This window comes from Littorina saxatilis, linkage group LG13 (assembly GCF_037325665.1).
Source record: "Littorina saxatilis isolate snail1 linkage group LG13, US_GU_Lsax_2.0, whole genome shotgun sequence".
Lineage (NCBI taxonomy): Eukaryota > Metazoa > Mollusca > Gastropoda > Littorinimorpha > Littorinidae > Littorina > Littorina saxatilis.
In genome coordinates, this window is record NC_090257.1 from 29,952,664 (window position 1) to 29,961,551 (window position 8,888).

Here is an 8,888-nt window from a genome sequence, read left to right on the forward strand (position 1 = left end):
GCTAGAAACTCGGGAACTTAAAGACGAACTTGCCAAGAAAAAAATGACACTTGAATCTTTGAGGGACAATGACGATACTGTACGATATTTTACTGGGATTTCTAATTTCTTCACACTTGTTACATTATTTGATTATCAATCAATCAATGAGGCTTATATCGCGCATATTCCGTGGGTACAGTTCTAGGCGCTCTGCAGTGATGCCGTGTGAGATGAAATTTTATACGGCCAGTAGATTGCAGCCATTTCGGCGCATATTTACCTTTCACGGCCTATTATTCCAAGTCACACGGGTATAGGTAGACAATTATTAAATGTGCCTAAGCAATTTTGCCAGGAAAGACCCTTTTGTCAATCGTGGGATCTTTAACGTGCACACCCAATGTAGTGTACACGGGGGGGGGGGGTTCGAGGGGGGGGGGTTCGGACACCGAAGAGAGTCTGCACACAAAGTTGACTCTGAAATAAATTTCCGCCGAACCTGGGATCGAACTCACGCTGACAACGGCCAACTGAATACAAATCCAGCACGCTACCAACTGAGCTATATCCCCGATTTTCTTGCACCACATTTGCCAACACACTCGCGCAGAGCACTGACACAGTTTCAAGCTCTCATTCATGCATATACGCCTTAACACACCTCTGCAACACCTGGCATACATCTTTTCTGTGTCAAGAACATCTGCCAGCAAAGTTTTTCACGAGACTGTGCATATCATGTACCACTACCACAGACTGCAGCCACTTGTTTTCTGGTCAGACAGGCAAAGTATAAAGACAAGTATACCGCCACAGTTCCTTCCCTATCCATGGAACAGAGTAGTGTCCATTATTGACTGTTTTGAAATATATTCATTGAGAGACCCTCCAGTGTTGATGCTATAGCGCTAGTAGTAGTAGCCTAGTGCACTCACCTGGTCAAACTACAAGCACAACAATACAATTAACCCTTAGGCTGGTTGTCGCGACATATGTCGCGCTACTTTACGTATACTGTCACCTGGTTGTCATGTCACCTGGTTGTCACAACATATGTCGCGCTACTGGCTCAGTCTGTTTGGTCGGTTCCGATTACCTCCCATGGCTGCGAAAACCTATATGACCGTTTTTTGTTATTTTTCTCTCTGTTATTGTTAATTCACCAGTGGCAATGTAACATCAGGGCTCGACAATAACGAATGCCCGACAGCCCGGGGCAAGCGTTTGAACCTGTCGGGCAAGTAAACCTTATGACCAGCTGCCCGACGGGGCAAGTGACAATATGTCAGTGAAAATTAAAATGTATTCAAATACCTTGGCGTACAAAGGACCAAAGTTCCGAAGAACAAGACTCTTCCAATGTTTCTCCCAATGTTATCGATCGCTTCTGCTAACCGGAAATGCTTTCGTTCATGTATTCACCCCATTCAGGAATTTCCGATTTGGTGACATTTCTTTAATCTAACGCGGCTTCTCATTGGTTTAGGTCACGGCTAAGAGCCAATCAATGAAGAGCTATCTGAAAACTGAGAAGCACAGTTCAAAATGGCTTCACAGTCGTCGATGTTTTCCTTTTTAACAACTTCAAAGCGCGGTGTAGATGACACAGACGATGGTTCGAAATGAAAATCCCAGAAGGCATTCGAGGCCTGTCGTGACCGGAAATTCCTCTCATCTTGGCTTACGGAGTCAGTGTGTTACTGTTTGCGTTACTCCGTTTTATTGTTTTATATCTCATTCTCTATTTAGTTTATTGTGGCAAGTAAAAAAAAAATGGGGCAAGTAGTTTTGATGTGTACTTGCCCGACAGGGCAAGTTGTCAGAAAAGTTAATGTCAAGGCCTGAACATGTGTTAAAGAATTGCACCAGTGTAATATGGTGCGCCAAATTGATATTACTATCGTTAACTGTTATATAGGGTTTTGAAACTATCGTTAACTGTTATACAGTAGAGTTTCGAAACTATCGTTATCTGTTATATAGAGTTTCAGAGTAGTGTCCATTATTGACTGTTTTGAAATATATTCATTGAGAGACCCTCCAGTGTTGATGCTAGTGCACTCACACAAACTACAACACAACAATACAATTAATATGGTGCGCCAAATTGATATTACTATCGTTAACTGTTAATGTTATGTAGAGTTTCGAAACTATCGTTATCTGTTATATAGAGTTTCAGAAACTCTATATAACAGCTAACGATAGTTTTATCAAAAGCGCGTTGGTATCGTTCCCAAATGGGAAAACCCTGAAATGCCATTGCAAAACTGTCTTTTTGCTATGAAATGTACATTTTAACTAGAAACATAATTTAAAAAACTACAACATTATTTAGTTAGTGACCGTTCTTCTGTTGTCGTCTTCTCAAATCATTGTTGAGTTTGTTTCTTCTTCTTCTTCTTCTTCTTCGTTCATGGGCTTAGACTCCCACGTTCACTCATGTTTTTAGCACGAGTGGATTTTTACGTGTATGACCGTTTTTTTACCCCGCCATTCAGGCAGCCATACGCCGATTTCGGGGGAGGCATGCTGGGTATTTTTGTGTTTCTATAACCCACCGAACTCTGACATGGATTACAGGATCTTTTCCGTGCGCACTTGGTCTCGTGCTTGCGTGTACACACGAAGGGGGTTAAGTCACAAGCAGGTCTGCACATAAGTTGACCTGGGAGATCGGAAAAATCTCCACTCTTAACCCACCAGGCGGCAGCGACCTGGATTCGAACTCACGACCTCCCGATTAGGAGGCCGACGTCTTACCACCACGCCACTGCGCCCGTCGAGTTTGTTTAATATTAGCTTTATCATTTGTACTTTCGGCCGTACTGTTTTCCACGTGTGCGGTTTGAAGACGGTAGGCCTACTGAATATTCGCGGAAAAGACCATGACGCACTACACAAAACAGTGGGTTTTTTTCAAAACAAACACAAAACAACGTGTTTCCCGAGTGACATCCCCCAAGGCGCGTTTTGGAAAACACTGCATGCTTTCGCATCGTGTACCGTTGCCCACTGCATGCATGCCAGCCGTATGTGTACAAACTGACCCGCACACAGCGTGGTAGCTAGAACGGGTCAAGCTGACACTGACCAATATTTCTGTGAAAACAGGAAGCGTCCTAGCTGTAACGAAGATTTGATTACTTGATTAAACGAAGCAGCGAAATGATGGACTTATCAGACGACAGTTAGTTGAATATGATCTACCAGGGATCGCGCTAGCTTTTTAAAAAACGCGTAAGTCATACGCAACGAAACAAAAAAAACGCGTCACGGACCAATATTTTTGCGTACTACAAAAACACATACAGACACAAACAAAACACGCACGAAAGACTTAAAGACATTCCTTACCTAAATACGGCGAGTTTTCCTGTCGAACTCCGCGCACGCCTGTCGAATAACACCCCTGCTGGCTCCAACCTTCGGGCCTTGCGAGTTTGTTTCCCGCTCTAATACGACTAGACACACTTTCCGCCTTTTGGAAGCGCGAGATGGGAGAGCAGCTAATGTCTGTTTCATTATCCGACAAGACATTATCTGGTACTACCCTCGTTACGTTCGTTTGCGATACTTCGATGCAAAAAGAAACGGACTTTAGTTTTGACGCGCAGATTTCATGTGTGTCGTCACTTCTCGAGCCCTATAGTCAGTTTCAGGATCGGGTGATTATTAAGTCAGAGTAAAAGCGCTGCGTGAAGACAAGAAAAAGTTACAATATTTTTGCGTATGGCTTACGCGGCGCGGCAAAAAAACCGCGTCAACGACTTTTAAAATGCGCCATACGCAAAAATCGTGCGTAAACGCGATCCCTGATCTACTAAATCATGTTGTAGTAATTTAGTGCAAATTCGCTCGAACCAGAGACATGTCTAGAGCTGCTCGAACGAAACGTTCAGCAGCCATTTTGCCGGCATCAAAACATCCGACCACGCCATCGCTATTTTTAGAAACTCTATATGACAGTTAACGATAGTAATATCACTTGCGCGCACCATGCCGCCGTTTTGCGAAACCCTCGTTATCTGTTATTCATAGTTTTAGCAATAGCGCGCACAAACGCGCTATTGATATATTATAACTCTAAATAACAGTTAACGATAGTTTCGAAACTCTATTTAACAGTTAACGATAGTTTTGAAACTCTATATAACAGATAACGATAGTTTCAAAACTCTATATAACAGTTAACGATAGTTTCAAAACTCTATTTAACAGTTAACGATAGTTTTGAAACTCTATATAACAGATAACGATAGTTTCGAAACTCTATAGTATAACAGTTAACGATAGTTTTAAAACCCTGTATAACTGTTAACGATAGTAATACCAATTTTGTGCACCATAAATTAAATACCTAATATCAATTACACCTCAAGGCCATATTTCTTTTATTTCTAAAGGGTGGGGTGGGCTTTCAAGTGACAAGCACATCACTGCAAATAGTGGGTATCTAGACAATATTGTACAAAATGATGTCATTTTGGCCGACAGGGGATTTGACATTAATGAACTAGTGGCTATGAGAGGTGCACAAGTGAAAATCCCTGCCTTTACAAGAGGGAAGAGTCAGCTTACAGCTTATGAGATAGTCAACACGCAAACTAGCTAATCTGAGAATTTATGTTGAGCGAGTTATCGGTATTCTTTGGGGAAAGTACACAATTTTGAACTCTGATATTCTGACTGATCTTTTGTTTGCAAGGGAAGAGGAAGAAGTGGTAACACTGGACAAAATAGTCACTGTATCATCTGGGCTTGTCAATGTTTGCACAGCCTAGTGTTCAAACTGAAGGCATTGTTTAGACTAAAGAATATGTTAATTAAACTTACTGTGGTGTCTTGTATCTGATTCTGATGTCTCCCATGAGCAGTAGCAATAGTCTTTCTGTTATTATGTTTTCACTGGACGGAATCTTGAATTTGAAGATAAAGGCATTGTTTAAAGAATGTGTTTTATTGAACTGTGGTGTATTGTATCTGATTCTGATGCAGGTGTCTCACATGAGCAGTAGCAACAGTTTTTCTGTTATGTTTTCACTGGATGGAATCTTGAATTTGAATACACATACATGTATCATGTGTATATATGATCTGACCTGCTGCTATTTCCTTCCATTTCAAGAGCAGATTTCACTCTTTCTATCACACACACACACACACCATTAACATACACTTTGAAATCATTTTGCATAAATGTGACATGTATTGACACAACTGACAAAGGTTGAATTATGCTGATTAACCTCAAAATAGCTCTACACAGGAAACAAGATGAGGAGCATTGCAAAATTAAATGGCCTACACTTGAAATGCGAGCACACATTTAAACTACCAATAACATGCAACTTCAAGCAACACTGAACATACCACTACCAGTATTGCAGGTATGAAGCCAAAGTGAATGGAAGAACACTTTCACTAAATGTTCAAAATTGAAATAACATACTGTGGGCATGTGAGTCATCAACTATTCATTATGATAAATAGACCTGTGCGTTTTTTTGCAGAAATAAGTGTGTTCAATTTTGTTGTCATCAAAACAGAACTAGTTGATAATAGAAACTAACTTTCAGTTCCACTGCCAATTTAAACACTGTATTACTTGACTGTACTGATGCAGAACTACGCTGGACCACACACTTTTATTTGTTCCCTAAATCAAGCAGTCAATCCGTGTCACTGGAAACATTGAACAAGGAGAATGAACAATATACCTGGCTGAATAAGTTGATAATCAAACTGCTCATGATTCTTTGTTATTTACAGCAGTGGATGTAAAACAATCACAAAATAATGTCCTGTATGCATCATAATTTATCTTGTAGCACTTGATTTTGTAGTGTGGTCGGTGATCCTAAACAAAATGTATGCCTACATCTGTGCATGATTTTACTTTAAGAATAAAATGAAACAAGAATGGAACAATTAATGACTTCTCTGTGAGTGTGAACTGTGATTTAAAACATTAAATGCCCTCTTTTCTCTCCCTCTTTACAACTTTACTACTGGCCACTTTATGTGTGTACAGTCATACATGATGTTTGTTTTCCCACACACATGAGCAAGCGAGTCTGGCATTGTCACTGTTTCTTGCTGCGTTTCACGGCTTGTGTTTGCAGCTGCTCCTGGTTCACATCCACTGCTTGTAGAGGCTCAGCTTCTCTGTCCAGCCAGTTTCCAACTAGCTCTGGAAAAACTGCGAGTCTGAACACTTTCAAAGCTTTCTCCACACACATTGCCCAAAAATCACAGTCAGGCAATACTCAGACAATAACTTTATCCACAGTAGTCCACACCATGAAATCGCAGTAGGAGGAACTGGTGATAACAATCTGGCACTGTACTCGACTAAAGTATTGGTGGTCTTTGCGCAGACAAAGCATCCCCTCACTGTTAGATTCCAAACAGAAATGGCGGTCTGCCACAGCACACTCAACAGCTGACTCTTTGAAGGTGAAGGGACGTGTGTGCAGGTTTCTCCAACTCCGGCCATGCAGGTTTCTCCAACTCTGGCCATGAAGGTACAGTGTGCTGACAGTATGTTGCCATCAGAAGTGGCGATGGTCCAAGGAGAAAGTGCTGGTTCATTAAGGCGTTGTGAATGAAGAACCTGAAACATAAATTGAAGATCGCACAAATCAGCATTCAGCTAGGTCAATCGAATGAATATAACTCTAAGACGCACATAATGTCAATGTGCTTTACAACATTAACAATGAAAAGTAAACAACAGATTTTTAACTGAATATGAACATGAAGCTCATTATAATTTAAATATAATATTTTGCAAGCTATTTCAAACTATAAATATATTCAAGACTATCTACAGCTTTTGTCGTAGTCCAGAATACAAACTGAAGCGAAGAATATATCAAAGACAAAGCCTCAACACAATATCCTGAACTGCAACTTACAAGTGAAATCTGCAACACAAGACAGAGAACACTCACGTTCATTCATTATTATATTTATAAACTGAAAGCACATTCTTACCTTTGCAGAAATTACAGAGTTCTGACAGCCATCAGGGCTGTAGCGCTTGACATCCCTCACCCAGCCAGAGACAAAAAGTCGGTAGGAATCCAAACGTTTGTAAGCTTTCAGCAACATGCACTCTATGACTCTTCTTGCCAAGCACAAAATAATTTACGATGTTGATGTAACTCAGCTCTGGCAGATCGTCCGGATTTGCTGACCAGCACCTGGTTGGAATGTCATACGGATCATTCCCGTCACTCTCCAAAATCTTCTGATGGTATCGCCGCCTCTCCTCTGGTAACAATCGCTCAGAATATGTTCGCTTCTTGCCCTGTCGCTGTTTCTCCATCTTGCTTTCAAGGCAAGGGAAGTCACTCCAGGAGGCAGTTTCCCGTTTTTCAACGGTTCACAGCTGTTTTTACTTTTCTCTTTGAAATGAAACGATGAAAGGAAGAGAAATGGAAAGACAGGCATGTTGTTGGGACATAAACAGAACAGAGAACACAAGGGGAAAATACTGTGTTTCAACAACTTCAAGCAAGAAAATGCAAACACTAAACACTCCCGGCAGAGAAAACCCTTAATTGACCTTGACCTTTGACTGTGTTTGAGATCAGTTATTTTCGTACTCGGCTTGTAAAATAAACAAAATAATATCCAAACAACAGCTATTTTAAGATAAGAGTGTGTGGAGAGACCTTGTATTCAATTATAGTAATCACTGAAAGACATAAAACTTAGTTCAGAAGCGAATCCTAGAAACCCCTAAATAATGGAAAATGTGTTGGCTAAACAATTCATTGTTTACGTAAACAATGAATTGTTTACGTAAATAATTCATTGTTTACGTAAATAATGATTTATTTAGAAACATTGCTGATTGTTTATAAACAATGTATTATAAGTCTAAATAATATATTGTTTACGTAAATAAATCATTATTTACGTAAACAATGAATTGTTTACGTAAATAATTCATTGTTTACGTAAATAATGATTTATTTAGAAACATTGCTGATTGTTTATAAACAATGTAATATAAGTCTAAATAATATATTGTTTACGTAAATAAATCATTATTTACGTAAACAATGAATTATTTACGTAAACAATGAATTGTTTAGGTAAATAATGAATGGTTTACGTAAACAAAAAATTATTTAGAATTGTTTTACATTGTTTATAAACAATTACTTATTTAGCACATGAGCTTCTAAATAATGATTATTTAGCTAAAACTGGTGAAAAAAACATGAAAAAGTATCCAAATAATTATTTGACAAACGGAATGCCATACATAACAGGCTGTTTTTGGTGTCAAAACGCGTTCATTTGCGTTTTGGCGTGACTTAGGTTAACCAGACATATGCATGCCGTAGGAAATTGTTTTCTCACCTTCCCTCACAGTGTTTAGTTTATTTCGGAATCGTTTTGGGCCATAATCCGACGAATTTCGTGGCTGAAGCGAAGCGTTTTCGTGTTCCGATCTGGCGGCCATTGTATCTCGAACGGTCCGCGAGACTACGGAAGAGGTGAAATCTGGGTCAAATTCCGATGACGTCACATCCAGAGACAATGACAGAAGCAACTTCAGCTGCTGAACCATACAGTTTTGAGCCGCCAGCATCTCTAAATCTAAATAATAAATTGACAGCTTGTTACACAAACATTCTTAAATCACAAAAGAATTCTTTTTTCATCAAGACAAGATCAGTACAATTCGAAGTTTTGAAAGTTTGAAAAAAGATAGCCCGGAAGCAGGGTCACACAAGGTCGTGGTTCTCTTAGCAGACGACGGTTTCGCCAGTTCCTCTGAACGATCAAAAGCCATCCCTAGAGTTCTTGTGAACCACAGCCGTTTGTTTCGTGCATATAGTCAGAGGTACATAATAACGTGCTATTGCAGATAAGCTCACAGCGAA

General features: G+C 39.9%; 1 long non-coding RNA gene across 1 annotated transcript; it reads right to left on the reverse strand.

The window, feature by feature from the left end:
* Positions 1-5,453: 5,453 nt before the first annotated feature.
* LOC138946015 (uncharacterized) lies at positions 5,454-7,867 on the reverse strand. Its single transcript, XR_011449166.1, has 2 exons — positions 6,982-7,867; positions 5,454-6,598 (listed from the first exon to the last, which is right to left on the reverse strand). It is a non-coding gene; the product is annotated as an uncharacterized lncRNA (long non-coding RNA).
* Between the last annotated feature and the right edge of the window lie 1,021 nt (positions 7,868-8,888).